This window comes from Pezoporus wallicus, unplaced genomic scaffold (assembly GCF_028554395.1).
Source record: "Pezoporus wallicus isolate ANWC-B61680 ecotype Strahan unplaced genomic scaffold, APGP_CSIRO_Pwel_v1 contig_5352, whole genome shotgun sequence".
NCBI classification, from domain to species: Eukaryota; Metazoa; Chordata; class Aves; order Psittaciformes; family Psittacidae; genus Pezoporus; species Pezoporus wallicus.
This window is the reverse complement of record NW_026639660.1, coordinates 4,386,099-4,403,136: the sequence shown is the minus strand read 5'-3', so window position 1 is coordinate 4,403,136 and position 17,038 is coordinate 4,386,099. Positions and strand designations below refer to the sequence as shown.

Below are 17,038 nucleotides of genomic sequence, written 5' to 3'. Positions count from 1 at the left end.
CAGTCTCTTAGTCTCCAGATCCACGTGGCTTTTCGGAAGAGCTCCATTCCGATCTTTCACTATGGGTTAAAGTGATTTTGTATTAAGACAAATGCTGATGTAATCGGCTAAATTGATTAGGGGGGTTGTTGCTCCTCACAAAGCATATTATATCAGACATGTCAGCCGTCCAGTTTTATGAACTTGGAATTTCTTGTGGTGACAAATAGCCTTGTCAGAAGAAAACAAAGCTAGTGTAGGATAAATATGGTTTTCCTTTGCATAACCATAGTGATAAAGTGAGTTATATCAACATAGGAAATAGTATGTTAATTTATCACACTATTTAATTTGAAAGCATTTCCCTGTTGGATACTGGTTGTGCAAAACCAGAAAGAAATATAACAAGTGGTAGCAATGAATCAGTAGAAACTTCAGAGGAGAAAAGCTTCCTTTTTTATGATTCAGATAAAATCGATTAGACTTTATCAATAGTAATATACTATTTCTCATTGCCAAATCACAGTTGAGTTCTAACATTTGCATGCCGTCCCCTCCCCATTGCTGTCTTCTGACTTGTGAATGTCTGCTCTTGAAGATGCATGCCCATTGCATTACAGATAGCTTAGAATATTTGCCACAGCTGCCTCAGGCACTCTGGAGTTCTGAGGCAGGATACTGCTCGTGCCAGCTAGCACCTAGTCTAGGGTGCTGATTACCTTATGGCTTCACAGCCTTTAGAGCATGAAATAATTGAGACCAGTTACAGGGGACACAACTCTTGTTTAGGTGTAGGTAAAAAAAAAATGAATTTATTTTTTTTTTTTACTTCCTTAGAAAAGCTTTCTGGCTTTACTTTTCAATTCTGGTTGTAATCCATGCTAAAAGTACTACGAAGCATGGAGCATGTCTTGTCGTTGGTAGATAAGTTCTCTCATGTCAGTGGTGGTATTTCTTTGCAGTTTGAGCAAAGGGCGTAACTTCCTAGCTCTGAGTCTTTAGTAGTCACCATTGTAGAGCATTTAAAAAAATAAACAAGATTTTAATAAGTTAGTGCCAGCTGTTTTGAGTCCAGGCTTTTGGACAAAGAACAGGATTTTCAGCTTGTAATCTTTTTGCAGAGTTAATTTTTATGATAAAAATAAGTCTTGTAGACTGTAACCTACTGCACGTCTTTTTGATGTTGTCGTATGACTCACTGTTGAACTGAAATGTCTGTTTATTTCCCATAATGTTCACCTTCTGCTAAGAATCTGAGTGAACAGATCTGAGCAATTCCCAAAGCAAAAGCTGTCAAGTACTACAGACCTTCCAGTCCCCACAAAGTCAGTCACAACTTAAAAACTTTGCATTGTCCCTTCATACAGGTGAATATAATTTTTTTGGTATTAGTCTGATTCTCAGTCACACATGGCCTTTCTTAATGTCTTTATTTTCTTCTGTTCTTCTCAGAATCTGTAACTGGGGTGAGTCCAATGTGATCATAGAGCTCCCAGGCATTTAAGACAAACTTCATATTTTCTAGTGGGAATCCTTTACCTTTTTATTCAGAGAAATAATGTTGAAATGTTTAAGGGACCTGAACTGTGCTTGGTCTTCTATCACTATCCTCCAGCAAACACCCCTAATATCTGTATTGCCTAATACAGGTGTCTCAAACATTGTGTCAGCAGCATATTACTAGTGGCAAAGGAAGATACCACACAGAACTAATTAGTGGTTTGATGTGAATGTTCTCATTCTTTCTAATTATTGTCTGTATTTACTGACTCCTGATTTCATATGTGGTTCTTGTATATTCCTCTGAAATATTTCTTTTTTTTTTTTCTTCAGTGGAAGTTGTGCTGTTACAGCGTAATATCAGAGTTTATCAGAGTGATGAAATACTATAATTATTCAGAACTGTTATCACTCATGTTTTATTTCAACAGGTGTAGAGCAGAACTGACCAGGTATTCATTGATTTCTAGTCAGAAACGATAAAGTACACTTGCTGCTAGATTTCTGCATAATGGAACTAACTATATTGTCACTACTGAGCCATTATTTCTATTTAATACTTTAGTATCTTTAATTCCCCTGGACTCATTTTCTCAGTTTTTCTTCCATAGGTTGAATTCAGACAGGCTCAACTCATGGAGCTCAGTAAAGCTCTTTTTAAAGTATCTTTATTTAATTAATTTATTCCAAGTGCATTTAAAAGATTTTTATTCATGGAAATGTACAGCCAAACGTATCTGGGAAAATTAATTTCTGAAATGAGCAAAAATTGTGCAGCCACTGCCAATCAGCTCTAGACCAAATTCAAATGGCATATTAAATGGAGGTACAATGAGAGAAGTTAATCCATGTCTAATGTAAAAGGCAATGCAGAGGAGGAATCACGCGTTTTGTTAGAGAATGAACCGTTCTTTGTTGCCATTCTCTTCTTTCAGAGCTCAATTTCTTTTTTTCCTCATGAAAATCAGTTTTTCTTGTTTATTATTACAAGCTCAGTGCTTCACAGTATTGCTGAAAAATTCAAATGAATTTAATGCATCTTCAGCTTTACTAGTGATAACATTAAATCAGAGAGTTTTCAGTTTAGTATCTGATTTGATGAGCTGGTTTCCATGAAAGAAAGTGAGAGATGTCCATAATTGTCCCACTCTAAGTAAATTAAGTTTCTCAACCAAATGCATGCGAACATCTACTCATTATTCAGTGATGTATTGAGCATTTAGAAGAATCAGTATGAAAATTAGAAGACAAAGTTAATGCCGTTCTTGTCTGCTTGTTTTGTGTTAGTGGTTCTGGTTATACAGTGATGCCCACTCGGAGACAGTCAATAAGGAATTAGAACTTAGATGTGATTTCACAGAAAGTAGACCTTGCATTTCTCTATGAAATTATTAATTGGCTTAGATTTTGATAGGTGTGTAAATACACTGTCAAATGGACAAGTGAATGCATTGGTAATTTTACTGTTTGTAGTCAGCAAATAATCAGAGCCAGAAAGAGTTAATGTGTTCAAGAGTAAACATTTTATGCCAGAGGACTAAACCATGCTTCAGAAATAATAATTTCTAGATCCCAGAGGATGCTTGAGGCATGGTTCCCATTTCAGTTAATGCTGTATTTAAGTTAGAATCCTTAGTTCTTTTTGAATTGATTGTCGTTGTCAGTTGAACTAGCAAAATGAGACATATATATATATATATATATGTGTGTGTGTATAAGCTCCACAAAGCTTTACTCAGGATTCAGAAAAAAGTCCTGTGTCAACTTTTAGGTGTACGTAAATGTTCATATATATACATATGTTAAATTAAGCTAGTAGCTAATTATTTAGCTTGAATTTAGAATAGCTTCTAAGGCTCCAAAACTGAAAAAAAAAGAAAAAATTCCGTGCAGGCAGGTGTGCAGTGCTGTTGTTGTGGAATGCTGACTGTATTTGATGTTTGCTTAAAAAATGCAAATGTCTAAACAAGGTATGAGTGAGCAGGTCCAAAGCTGGGTTTTGCCCAGTTGTTATTTGACTATAGAGAGGTGTATAAAATAGAGCAAGTTAACTGCTCATCTCAAAGAGATGCAGTCCAGAGAACACGCCTGTATTCCTCCTAGCTACCTTGTATGCTATGGCTTGCAGTGCTTGCGAAGTGAGCCTTCATAGGATTTTTGTTAACTGCTGAAAAAAAGCTGCAGACTTTCTGTTGGCCCTTCACAAGTTTTCATTGCAAAGCTTTGGCTGAAGTAATGTCAAAGTCCCACCCATATTCCATGATGGGATCTGGGTCTGTGTTTAATTTTGGAAATGTTTACTAGAAAAATAGTTTTAAAGTCACCCTGCAACTTTTCTTAAATAAAGCAAGCCCAAATTAAAAAGAGCAGTCTAATACGAGGAAACCGCAGGTATTTAGCAACAGAGTGAATTCCAGTGCAACTACATACCAGCTTTATAATACTGTGTTTAGTTGCTACGATGTGTACAAATGGTGAAAGTGAGGAATCAGCTCTGCACACGCTTGGCATCAGACATTATTACCCAGCCAGACATCAGAGCATTACTTCTTTTCCTTTTCCTTCCAGCCTATTAGAAGAGTTCAGCTCAGTGTTCTGAAAAAACCCTGTAATTGATTCTTTACCCAAACGTCATGGAAGTTCAGATCACTTTGGCTAAAATCTGAATGAGTGGCAGCTTCACCCTACAAAGGTCTAAATATGCCTCTCCAATGCCTCCAGCTACTTTAGGTCCTGTGCTGTTGTAGAGGAGGAGAGCTGCACTGTTGGTAGAATGTAAATACTTTTCCGCGTTAGAACTTTTGCTCACTTATTTGGTATTTTTCATCTTGGCACATCTCTTCTATTGATGCAGATACTCATCCTGTAGTTAAAAGAAAGTAACCTAGTTTCTCATGATTTTCAGAATTACCCAGTGACTCCTGAAAACTGGCAGATATACATCAACCACCTCAGTCTATATTAAGTAGTCTGAGGAATTTACAAAACTGACCTGTATGGTCTTTTACAGCAAATACCTATGTGTCCAAAAACTACCAGGTGACTCCTATAATACCAAGTAAGTTGGGCAGTATTACTGTTAACAGATGGGAGTTTGTGCATCTAAAACTGTGTGCCACGTAATCCAAGTGAATAGTTACCACAGCTTCTTTCTGTAGAGGAAGCAGGGAGCTTGCACACCTGCCAGAAACACACAGGAAATCACTTTTGGTCTATATCACTTTGTCACATCTGTTGTCTCTGTACTCCTGAGCTATAGTTACTAGGTGATCTATGGTTAATACCTATAATGTGATAAATGTGTTTAACAGTAGACGTTAAGTCAGTACATAAAAATTTTAGATTGTGCTTTTGAAGCACGGTCAGGCCACAGAACTGGGGTTTTGGCATCTTCTGTAGCTGTCTGTTAGGGGGTTTAAGTCATTTTCAGCTGCTAAGATATAGTAGAATTCTTCACAGCAATTTCCATAGAGATTTGTCATGCTGAGAAACAGCTTTTGAAACAATCAAGTTGGGCTCATTGCTGGAGAATAGGGGCAGATTTCTGCTTTCTGCAGGTCAGGATCCTGTTTTGGTCATTCTGTAAGTTTGTTTATGCCAGTTTTAATAACAAGGGCATTGGTGTAGCATGGTTTGGATCTATTTCAGGAATTGCGTCACTGATTTTGAGAGGCAAATACTCTGAGTGAATGCTTTTATGCAATAATATAATGTTTATGGAGCTTAAATGATTAGATTAGAAACATATCACAGGAAGAGCTGGAGTTGCAAGGAATCATTTGGGTGAAAGACTCTTATGTGTGCACAATGTATGTGTTACCTACCTCTGTTTGCAGAGGTGTATTTCTACATGTCCTTTTTTCTTTTAATGTAGGAAATTTTGTTAAGGAATCTATCGCTCATCTGAATGGGCAGCGCTAAACAAAAGGGGAGGGGAGAGAAGTAGGGAGCAAGGCTTTAGTGGTTTTTATAGGAAGAGAAACACAAAGAAATGATTCTTGGGGTCTGAGCTAGTTCTGTTTGTCTCCAGTCTTCACAGCTCTTCGGTTTTGCTACATGCTTCCTCCAATCTTCTTGTTATTTCCTTTCTTTTCCTCTCTACCCAGCATCATAGCACTGTTGCTGTGGTGTTCCCTGGAACTTTCCTCCAATTTATAATTTATTAATGATTTGGGTTTAGTTTATTTTTACCTCTGTCAAATGCTGAATAAAATATCCTCAGCCCCATTCATTCGCATCAGACTTTAAAGGCAACAACCACTAGACTGTCAAGTGCTGGTGAGCAAAATTTAAATTTGGCTGTCTGTGGATATGGGAAATAGTAGCCCTTCTGGAGCTTGTGCTCTCTTTGCAGTCTGTTTGTTACCCTGGAGAGAAAAATCAATAAGAGGTTTTAAGTAGTAGGTCAGGCTTTGTGCAGACTTACCTAAGTTAAGTCCAAACCTAAATTCAGCACCCATGTCCATTAACCTCCTCCAGTATCTTGTAAATTTTTCTTTCCTTTCTGCTTTGCTCAATTTCGTTATTATCATTGGGTTTGTTCCAAAGTGAATGTTACTGTTACTTCATGAAGTTACACGTTACTACAGAGGTCATAAATTAAATAGAAGGAGCCAGGCTAAAAGTTCAGCATTTAATGAACTTTTTCATTCATTTATCTCAGTGCTCCCCTTTCTTGACGAACAGTAGTTTAAAACTATACAGTTGCATTCCCCTTCTGTGTAGCAATTATTATTGCACCTCAAAAGTTTTGTGCATTACATCCCTTTCCTTCTTTCTCTATTTCCTAAGCGTAGAGTGGTTCTAAACTACCTCAGACCTTGTTGTGAACAGGTACGAGTTTCAGCTAAAGTTTTCAGACTATCGCAGTCTTTGAATGTTGTTTAGGTGCATGTGTATGTACCGAAATCAACCTGCCAAACCCTGACTGCATTTTCAGGAATACCGTCTCAGGTGTGTAACTGGGATGAAATCACAGCTGTGCCCATTCAGGCTCATACTGGTATCTCTTTCAAGAAAACCTTTTCAGGAGCACAACTTCTGATACGGGAAGTGCTTTAGCTTTCTGGTCTCAGCTCCTTGAAGGAACACGATACTGCCTGCACTGGACTACTTTCACTTCTCTTTTGCCATGACAGCCCTCATAAAAATGGCACCGTCAGAACTCTGTTCCTGGCTGTTAGCAGGAGCTGAGCTATTGTACTGGACTGTGCTCATCATAGGAGAATAAACCCCACGTGGCATGTTCTGATGACCTTGGTAACATTTTATTCCACAACGGATACACATTGCCAACCATTTGGGCTAATTAGATTTCAAGTAAAATGATGGTTGCAGGTTGTGCTGCAGTGATCTGATCAGTAACTTTGGGAATTGTCTGGTTTTGTAAGTTACCCATTGAACAACCCGGCAAACCTTGTTAGTACCGATTTGCTTTTCACCAGCAGACATGCACATCATCAAATGAGCATTTTGTAACGTAGAGTTTTCTAATGAGCATCTAAAAAAAGAAGCGTCACGATTATAACCTTAGTAACAATGTGTGCATGCGTAATAAAAGTTATAGAATTATTAAACAACTATATTCTATGCATGCTCTAATATTGTATTAACAGCTGATAAGCAGAGGGTTCTGGAAAGCAAGGAAGGCTGGCTCTGGATTTCTTTTTTAAGGGTTTCAAAGAGCAGCAAAACTCGCCAGAGCAGATGCAGGACCAGACAATGCTCAAAGCAAATCATAAAGTGAAACTGTTGTGCTTTGTATTTATTTCTTGGGGGACTTTTCTTTAAAGTATTTAACTTCATAGGAAAATATAGAATATATTTAAAATAGTGACAATTAGAAGTGCACCTTTTCACGAATGAGAGGGGTGTGATTTGAGAAATAAAGTGATCCTTTGTGTCTAACTGTTTGTCTGTAGTTCTGTTAAAATAATGGTAGAGCCTGTCTGGTGCTGCTCATATACTGCATGTGCAAATAGAAGAGTTTTGGCAGAACTGGAGTGTTTTTTCCAGCATGGTGAGGAAATGAATATCATTATCAATGATATATTAATTCATAATTCTGTGGTTTTAATGTCAACATAGAAAACAGTGGTGATTTTCACAGTGACTTTCAGGCTAGTTTGCATCCATGAAGCAATGCAAATGTGGAGAACCAACAGCTGCCAGAGGCTGCGACCATCATGTGCCACTGTGCTCTCTGGAAGAGGTGTGTGAATGAGTATTTCACTTTATTTCACTAAAAAGGGGGCAAATATTTTGAGACTTGGTAATCTATTTTTAAACAAACAAAAAAAAAATTTATTTTTCAGAGGTGTGTAGCACTTCATTTCCATTGGACTGCCATGAAAGGTGGGAGCACTGAGGGCTTGATTTGTCAATATTAGGTGTTTATCAGCCTCTTATATTGAACAGCATTTCTGTAAGCCCTGCCTGGATTTCAGAACTTCATGCCCTAAAGCAGTGACTGTTCTCCAGTAACGATACATTCCTCTATTGTGTAATCTTTTAAGCAGAGGTAGGTATGTCATGCTGTTCCTTTCATGTATGTATATAACCTTTGTTACCTAGAAACTTGAGAGGTCAAACTCAAAAGATGGAAGTCGATACCAGGTTGTAAGATGAAGCTGAGGTACCACAGGAAACCATACAATGCCATAATATAATTAAATATAATGTTAGACATAATTTCTTTTTTTTGTGTTGATTAGCCCTACATTAGTTAATAAATTTGGCAGTTATTAATAGATTTTGAGAGTAAAATGGGATTTTAAAGTGTTGGATCCTGGTGTTCAGTTAAAAAAAATGGGTATGTGGATTTTGGAGCACAAGCTGCCACTCACCTCAGTTAGTAAATTGTGACACTTGAAAGGTGTGGGAATACTGATGCGAGGAAGCCTCACTCTGGAAATATTGTTTGCCTAATAGAGTACAGACTGAAGGTAAGCCAGAAAATTGTATGATTCAGGCACTGAGAAGTAGCACAAGCTGAAGCCATCTGCATTCCCAGGCCATGCATCCAAGTTAAAAAAGAGGTAAATGCTTTTTGCTTGATCTGGATGGATAGGGGCCTCCTGAGGGTTTGGGGGATTTTCCATTGCAGCCCTCAGGCAGAATTTTGATTGTGTTCAAGATAATGCAATTCATAGCAAGTGTTGGGTATCTTTTACTAGAAGAAAAAATACACTTAAAAGCACAGCGAGGAGAAAAAACAAGTTGGATGAGAGCAAAGCTAAGAAGAAACACTCTTTCTCCTTGCTGTGGTAAGATTCCAGTTTATCTTTGTGCGTAGGCTTGTAAAATCACCAGTAACAGGCAGGGATCATGGAGGGAGTGCAGACTGAAGTGGAAATACAGCTTCCTCTCCAAACAGTAGCAGAGTACAGAGTCAGTTTGAATGGTACAGCCTGAGGATTTATTTCAAAGTAATTTCTAATCCTAAGTGATGGACTCGCTTGTTAAGGAGCAGTGCCAATTGAAGCTTAAACACCGTGACACATTGTTTGAGGTGGAAAGGCCAGATATAGATCAAATCGCAGTCATTTCACGTTCACTATATGGAGCAAAATGCACATAAACAAGACATTTTTGTTACTTACACATTTTGTAATTTACCCTCTAATAACTGCTGCTTAAATATTCTCGTAGGCTGCACTAAGCAAATTAACTCTGGAAAGTAGGCAGTGGTTGCCTTGTAGCTTAAGGCAAAAAAGAACTAATTATGTAAGACCTTATTTGAGTCTCTGTATTTTTGTGCTTTGCCATTATCTTTCCCTTTTCCTCCACAATAATATGCCAACCTTCTGTAGCTGGAAAAGTGGGGGGTTTCTCTCAAACTCATGAGGACTACTAAGGTGTATAGAAAAAAATAGATCCCATTTAATAAGAGTGGATGCACCACAAAAATATCCCTTAATGCAGCTGAGTCATTAGGTAGTTGCATGTGCCTGGTCTATGCAGCGACCAGTGTAGTCCCACTTGAAGAGGGACACCTTGTTGTCTGCTTTTTAAGATGCTGAATGTTGATGTTTAAATTGTTACGCTTTTTTCTTGAAGACTGCAGGACTTGGGGAGAAATTGAAATACTCACAGATTTTTGCTCCCCTCAGCAGCAAACTGACCGCTGCACAGGCTCCCTACTGGCTTGCAGAGAGCATGCAGGCTGGTTGTTACTGATGTGTCAGTGGAAATGCTCCCTTCTGTAGCTCTGTTTGATCAGACATATCCCTGTGCTTTTTGAATGTGAAGTTTCGCAGCACATGTATGAGGGAGAGAGTAGTATTGCTTAGCACTGAAATACCACCACCTCTGTGTTAAAATCAAATTGGCAAAAGAAGGTAATGTTAGAATACAAAAAGTGTATTTGGGTTCCTATTTGAACAGTTATTTCTTTATGAGAGGACATTCTGCATCCTATGACAGCTCAGTCTCTTGGAGCCTTTGCTGAGTAACAGTCTCCATGTTCTGGTATCCTGTCTGATGGTAGCCCATAGCAGAGTGAGATTCTGTGAAGAACCTTATCAAAAGCTTCTTGGAAACCTAAGTATAATATACAAACTAGATGATTGGCATCCTTGTGCTCACTGACTTTTTCAAGGGCCCAAGTGTATCTGTGAGGTAATTATTTCCTTTACAAAGCCATCCTGAGTTTTCCTGTCATTTGTTTCTGGAGGAATAAACAGATGACCCATGCCTTTGTGCACCGTGGAATAGCTTTTACATTTTCAGATCTGTCAGGTCATACACTTTTACCTGCAACTTGCTTGTCCCCACTTTCATTCATAGTCTTTCATGACTGCTTACAGTCTGGTGCTTAGAAGACTGGAGGTGCTGCTTGGGGCCTGCATGTGCTGTATGCAGGTAGTCCACATGCCCCAGCCAGGGAAGCGTAGTTGTGGAATAGCCAAGGGGTTTACTCATCCTCACGGAGAGGTAACTGCTCTCCAGAGCATCCATCTTCCCTGTCTGCCCTTAGCTACTGCCTTGCGCCTTTGTTATTCTCCAATTGCACGCCTTAACTGCCGCCTTTGCCTGTAAGTCATGCATACTTGCACATATTTCTGCATAGCTGATGTATACAAATGGGTACAAGCGAATCAGCTGTGTTCAAGCACATGCTTTGCTAATGAAAGATCCCTAATCTGATTCAGAGAATTTGTGAGCTTCAAAAATGTGCGATGTTGTACTCTTAGAAAGCTTTGCTGCAGGTTCCAGGACTGCTGCTTTAAACCATATAAAAATCAAAATTGTTCTAGCAACAGTGACTCCTAATTGCTCTTGCTTTGGAGACTGCATGAGACCACCTCTGAGCTCTGTTCAGATGTATTTATTTTTAATGAATAGCCATTTTTCAGCCTGATTTCATGGTTTTATTAGGCACAACATGTATGAAGAGATCACACACAAGCAAATATACTTGATATCAATGCGGGGCATGGTAAGAATATTAGAAATTTGCTTAAGGCACACCTGAGGCTTCCTGGTGCAGTTCTGTAAGTCTGTTCTGTTTAACAAGGCAATTCACTATTGATCCTTCATTGCAATGTCTTCAACTCACACCATTCAAAAGGTCTTGCTTTTTAACAAGACTAAAGAAACAAACATTTAAGATGTGTATTTTAAGAAATGAGAATCTGGTACAAATAGATCTATTTTTGAAAGGTGTTCTCTTTGTGCTACATGCTCTGTATTGTCATAGAATCATAGAATAGTTAGGGTTGGAAAGGACCTTAAGATCATCAAGTTCCAACCCCCCTGCCATGGGCAGGGACACCTCACAATAAACCATCTCACCTAAGGATCTGTCCAGCCTGGTCTTGAACACTGCCAGGGATGGAGCATTCACAACCTCCCTAGGCAACCCATTCCAGTGCCTCACCACCCTCACAGTAAAGAATTTCTTCCTTATATCCAACCTAAACTTCCCCTGTTTAAGTTTTAACCCATTACCCCTTGTCCTATCACTACAGTCCCTAATGAAGAGTCCCTCCCCAGCATCCCTATAGGCCCCCTTCAGATACTGGAAGCCTGCTATGAGGTCTCCACGCAGCCTTCTCTTCTCCAGGCTGAACAGCCCCAACTTTCTCAGCCTGTCTTCATACAGGAGGTGCTCCAGTCCTCTGATCATCCTCATTGCCCTCCTCTGCACTTGTTCCAACAGTTCCATGTCCTTTTTATGTTGAGGACACCAGAACTGCACACAATACTCCAGGTGAGGTCTCGCAGAGCACAGGGGCAGGATCACCTCCTTCGACCTGCTGGTCACGCTCCTTTTGATGCAGCCCAGGATACGGTTGGCTTTCTGGGCTGCGAGCACACACTGAACCCGGCTCATGTTCATTTTCTCATCGACCAACACCCCCAAGTCCTTCTCCGCAGGGCTGCCCTGAATCTCTTCTCTGCCCAACCTGTAGCTGTGCCTGGGATTGCTCCGACCCAGGTGTAGGACCTTGCACTTGTCATGGTTAAACTTCATGAGGTTGGCATCAGCCCACCTCACAAGTGTGTCAAGGTCCCTCTGGATGGCATTCCTTCCCTCCAGGGTATCAACCGAACCACACAGCTTGGTGTCATCGGCAAACTTGCTGAGGGCGCACTCAATCCCACTGTCCATGTCAGCGATGAAGGTGTTAAACAAAACTGTCCCCAACACCGATCCCTGAGGGACACCACTTGTTACTGGTCTCCAGCCGGACATTGAGCCATTGACCACAACTCTTTGTGTGCAGCCATCCAGGCAGTTCTTTATCCACCAAGTGGTCCATCCATCAAATTGATGTCTCTCCAATTTAGAGACAAGGATGTTGTGTGGGACAGTGTCGAACTCTTTACACAAGTCCAGGTAGATGACATCAACTGCTCTACCCCTGTCCATCAGTTCTGTAGCCCCATCATAGAAGGCCACCAAATTGGTCAGGCAGGATTTTCCCTTAGTGAAGCCATGCTGGCTGTCACCAAGCACCTTGTTGTTTTTCATGTTCCTTAGCATGCCATCCAGGAGAATCTGCACCAAGATTTTGCCAGGCACAGAGGTGAGACTGACTGCTCTGTAGTTCCCTGGGTCATTCATTTTCCCCTTCTTGAAAATGGGGGTTATATTTCCCTTTTTCCAGTCATCGGGAACTTCACCTGACTGCCATGATTTTTCAAATATGATGGACAGTGGCTTCACAACTTCATTCACCAGCTCCTTCAGGACCCACCAATGGATTTCATCAGGTCCCATGGGTTTGTGCACATTCAGGTTCTTAAGATGTTCTCAAACCGGATCCTCTCCTACAGTGGGCCCAAGGTCTTCATTCTCACAGTCCCTGTGTCTGCCTTCCAAGTCTTGGGTGGTGCAGTCAGAGCCTTTGCCAGTGAAGACCGAGGCAAAGAAGTCATTCAGAAACTCAGCCTTCTCCAAATTCAGGGTAGGCAGTTCTCCTGGTAGCTTCTGGAGGTGGCCTGTGTTGTCCCTAGTCTGTCTTTTATTCACTACATACCTATAGAATCCCTTGTTATACTTAACATCCCTGGCCAAGTTAATTCTAACTGGGCCTTAGCTTTCCTAACCTGGTCCTCTGCTTCCCGGACAACATCCCTGTATTCTTCCCAGGCCGCCTGTCCTTGCTTCCACCTTTTATAAGCCTCCTTTTTCCTTTGAATTTTCCTCAGCAGCTCCTTATCCATCCAAGGAGGTCTCCTGGCCCTCCTGCTGCACTTCCTTCTAGTTGGGATGCAACACTCCTGAGCCTGTGGTAGGTGATCTTTGAATATCAACCATGTTGTGTAATTAGACCACAACATAAATATCCTTGTCGTTTTAATTCAGACATCACATTATCACCTTCTGTTATCAACCGCTGGGTGAAAAGATATTTTTGTGAAGGTGCTGACATAGTGTAGTTTTGTTGCTACTTGCACTTTTTAGACTTCAGCATCATATAACAGAAGTGACTCTTTTACAGACGCGCTTTTAAGCTTATAGTTTCGATATTAATGGACTGATAAATGGGGTTTTATTAATACAAGTGAAGTTTGTCATAATGCTATTTTAGCCATGTTTTAAGCTATATAGCATCAGTAGAAGCTTGCTGCAAATATATAAGCTTTTGTTATATTTTGATTGCTTATTAATGATAGTATCAGATGGAAACAGCTATCCTTGGAAGTTAATGGAAAGACGAAAGGAATTACCTATGCTTTTGATGCTGTCATAGAGTCATCTAGGTTAAAACCTACTAGGAGGATAAAAAAGCACTGCCTTTGCAATTCAGGCTGTTAGAAGAAATGTGCTTTTCAGCAAAAACACAGGAGATAACAGTAGGAGTATACAAATTTTCCCAGTCAACAGCTTTCCAGTTAATATGTACGCTTAACTCTTTCCTATGTGTTTAATGGTACTGCTTTCTTGCCCTGGTCCCAGCAGCTTTCATTCTCTTTGTGCTGTTGTAACACCAGGGTGGAGGGCTTTCTACCGGTGACAGCTCTGTTCTCTGACTCGCAAGTTCAATCTGTTGAAAGGAAATAAAGCATGTCATTGCTACACAAACATTTTCTTTGGCCATGTTCTCATACAAGACTGGTGAAAAGGTTTATTTAAATGGAAGGAAATATAGGTAGCTCTCTTGTCAAAAGCATTGTTCCCAGCTGCAGACCTGTAGAAGTATTTAGGCAGAGAACACTGCATACAGAGTTGGTAACTTCAAAGTCTTAAAAACTAACTGGGGAAATTTCTGTCACAATAATGAATCAGTATTAGTCCATGATTAGAACAACCAGTAATCTCCAGTATTCATTCCACTTTTCTGGAATTGAAAGCAATAGTATAAGCATACATACATTATCCTGCATATTTTATGAGATCTGAATTCATTAAACTGGCATTTCTTTATGATGCAAACTAGACTAGGACCCACGGTTTACAGACAACAAATCCTGTAATCTCCTGGCATTTGCCAGGTTCAGGTTTGACTGATGGTGTGTTTAAGAACTTCTGCTATCTCTTGCAGATAATCTGTTTGAGTGAGGCCAACATTTAGGGTTCCAGTACATGATTAGGGGGATTAAAAAACCTGCTCAAAAAGGATGCTGCTATAGCTTTAATGTCCTTGAACTGTAAGTTTATTAAGACTCCAGGGCATTTCCTTTCTTGTTTTCCAAGCATTAACTCTGAACAGCTCCCACTGGTAGCTGTTTAGGGAAATGATTGCCCCAGTAACTTAAACACAATGATTTCTAAGTGTAACTATTACGCATTTCAGATGTTCTTTCAGTGGGAGAAGGAAAGAAGAAAAAGGCAGGAAATATTCATCTTCAGAAAATGATCCTTTGGCTGGATGTATGCAGGTGTATGTATCCTTTGGCTGGGGAATTACAGACCAGTCAGTCTCACCTCTGTGCCTGGCAAAATCTTGGAGCAGATTCTCCTGGAAGGCATGCTAAGGCACATGAAAAACAACAAGGTGCTTGGTGACAGCCAGCATGGTGCACTAAAGGGAAATCCTGCCTGACCAATTTGGTGGCCCCCCAATGATGGGGCTACAGAACTGATGGACAGGGGTAGAGCAGTTGATGTCATCTACCTGGACTTGTGCAAAGCGTTCAACACTGCCCCACACGACATCCTTGTCTCTAAATTGGAGAGACATCAGTTTGATGGATGGACCACTCGGTGGATAAAGAACTGGCTGGATGGCTGCACACAAAGAGTTGTGGTCAATGGCTCAATGTCCAGCTGGAGACCAGTAACGAGTGGTGTCCCTCAGGGATCGGTGTTGGGACCGGTCTTGTTCAACATCTTCATCGCTGACATGAACACTGAAGTTGGTAGATATCTGTATTATGTGTATTGAATATGATCTCTCTTTGCTGACTGCTGTAGTGGGCATGCCAAACAAACTAAGCTGTCATGGGCGAGACACAGCAGTAAGCACGTAAGTTTAAGATGCCATACAGAATACCCCCCAGTTTCCTCTAGTGGTCCTACATCAAATTTAGTGGTTGACTTCTATTCAATTGATGTATGAAATATCAAGTGTTTTCAACCTGATTACAAGTTTGTGTCAGGATAACTACAGTACAGCCTCCATCACAAATGTCACTTGCAATGACTCCCTGTTGTTATCAAGTATTAAGGGTGACATAAGACAGCAGTGTCACCAGTGGTCTAACTGAAGACAGTATTCCCTGCTAAGTGCTATGCAAAGATGTAGTTCAGGTGTAGCTTGGAAGTGTTGGCTGGTCTATTTTATGGTAAGGAAAATACAAACATACTCTGTTCCCCTGAATTTACCGTAGAAACTACTAGGTTACAGCTATTGGTTAGATTTTACTCCTGAGAAAGTGAAGTAGCAAGTTGATTTTTCTTTTTCTTCTTAAACGAAAATAAAATTGCTGATTGCTAATTGACTGAATTTAATCTTAAGGTTAATGGGCAGACTGCAGTCTTATTTTTCTCAAGATTTATGGTTTTCTTACCTGTATTTCTCCCCACCATGTTTTTTCTTTTCCCTCCTTCTTCAGAGTCAAATTACTAAAATACAGCAGATGCCAACAAATAGAAACAACCCTTCATGGATTCCGTTTGTCATGGAAGTGCTAAGATTTCAGCTTTTTAGCGCACTTCATCATTTTGACAAGATGACAATATGATGTATCATCACCAGACAGATGACACTAGACAGATGACAATACTAATCCTGCAGCAGGTTCTCAAGGGAGATTTTTATTGTGAAAATTGACATATATTGTATCAAGGTGAACATAACACATTTAGGAAAACAGCAATTTGCTGCTTTGTGCACTTCAGTATATCTCTGGGTCTTTATCGCTGTTGAGTCAGAGTTTCTGCTAATCTGAGCTGCCTCAGAATTTGGGCTCTGGCAGGTCCTTCATGTCAGCTCCCAATTCTGAAGCTGTCAAGATGCTGAGAGATAGGAATTACACAGATGTTTGCTTAATGGTTATTTCCCCAGGGGCTCCTGTCAAAGCTGTTGGCAGGGAAATAGGGGGAATTACCTTGGAAATTGCTAACTCGCTTTCACTGAGTAATAGACAAATTTGACCAGTTTGTGAAGGCATGAACTGCTTCCAGAAAGACAGGAACCTCTTCCTAGCATAGATGTTGTCACCCATGTGTTGCTCTGTCAAATCAGCTGTATTGCTGCAGGCAGGGCCTAGTGTCCAATGCTTCAATTGAATGAAAGTGTTCTCCAAAATGTACACAACTTGTTGAGTGGTCCTGGATAGAAAATAAAAGAGTCAGGAAGTGATTCTGGGATTAAAGAGGGAATGATTAAAAGCCAACAGTTTAATTTTTGTTCAAAGTACATTTTAAGGAGCCATGGTGATCAGCGTGGTATAAAATAAAGGAAAATTCTAATTATTCCTTCATGTGATGACTGATTGTCCTGCAATATGAGATCTGATCTTTTTTTCTTCATTATGCAAATCCCAGTGGTTAGAAGACCAGGATGTAGGCTGGGGTAGCTGAGGTGGCTGTACCCCTGTGGTACATCAGGTGTTAGAAGCATCAACTTGCAATATATTATGCTGCTCACTTTGCTCCATGGAT

General features: G+C 40.2%; 1 protein-coding gene across 1 annotated transcript in view; it reads left to right on the top strand.

Annotated features, from left to right (window-relative positions):
* BTBD9 (BTB domain containing 9) overlaps positions 1-17,038 on the top strand; it is a 184,930-nt gene that overhangs the window by 127,672 nt on the left and 40,220 nt on the right. The gene's annotated exons all lie outside the window — the stretch shown is intronic.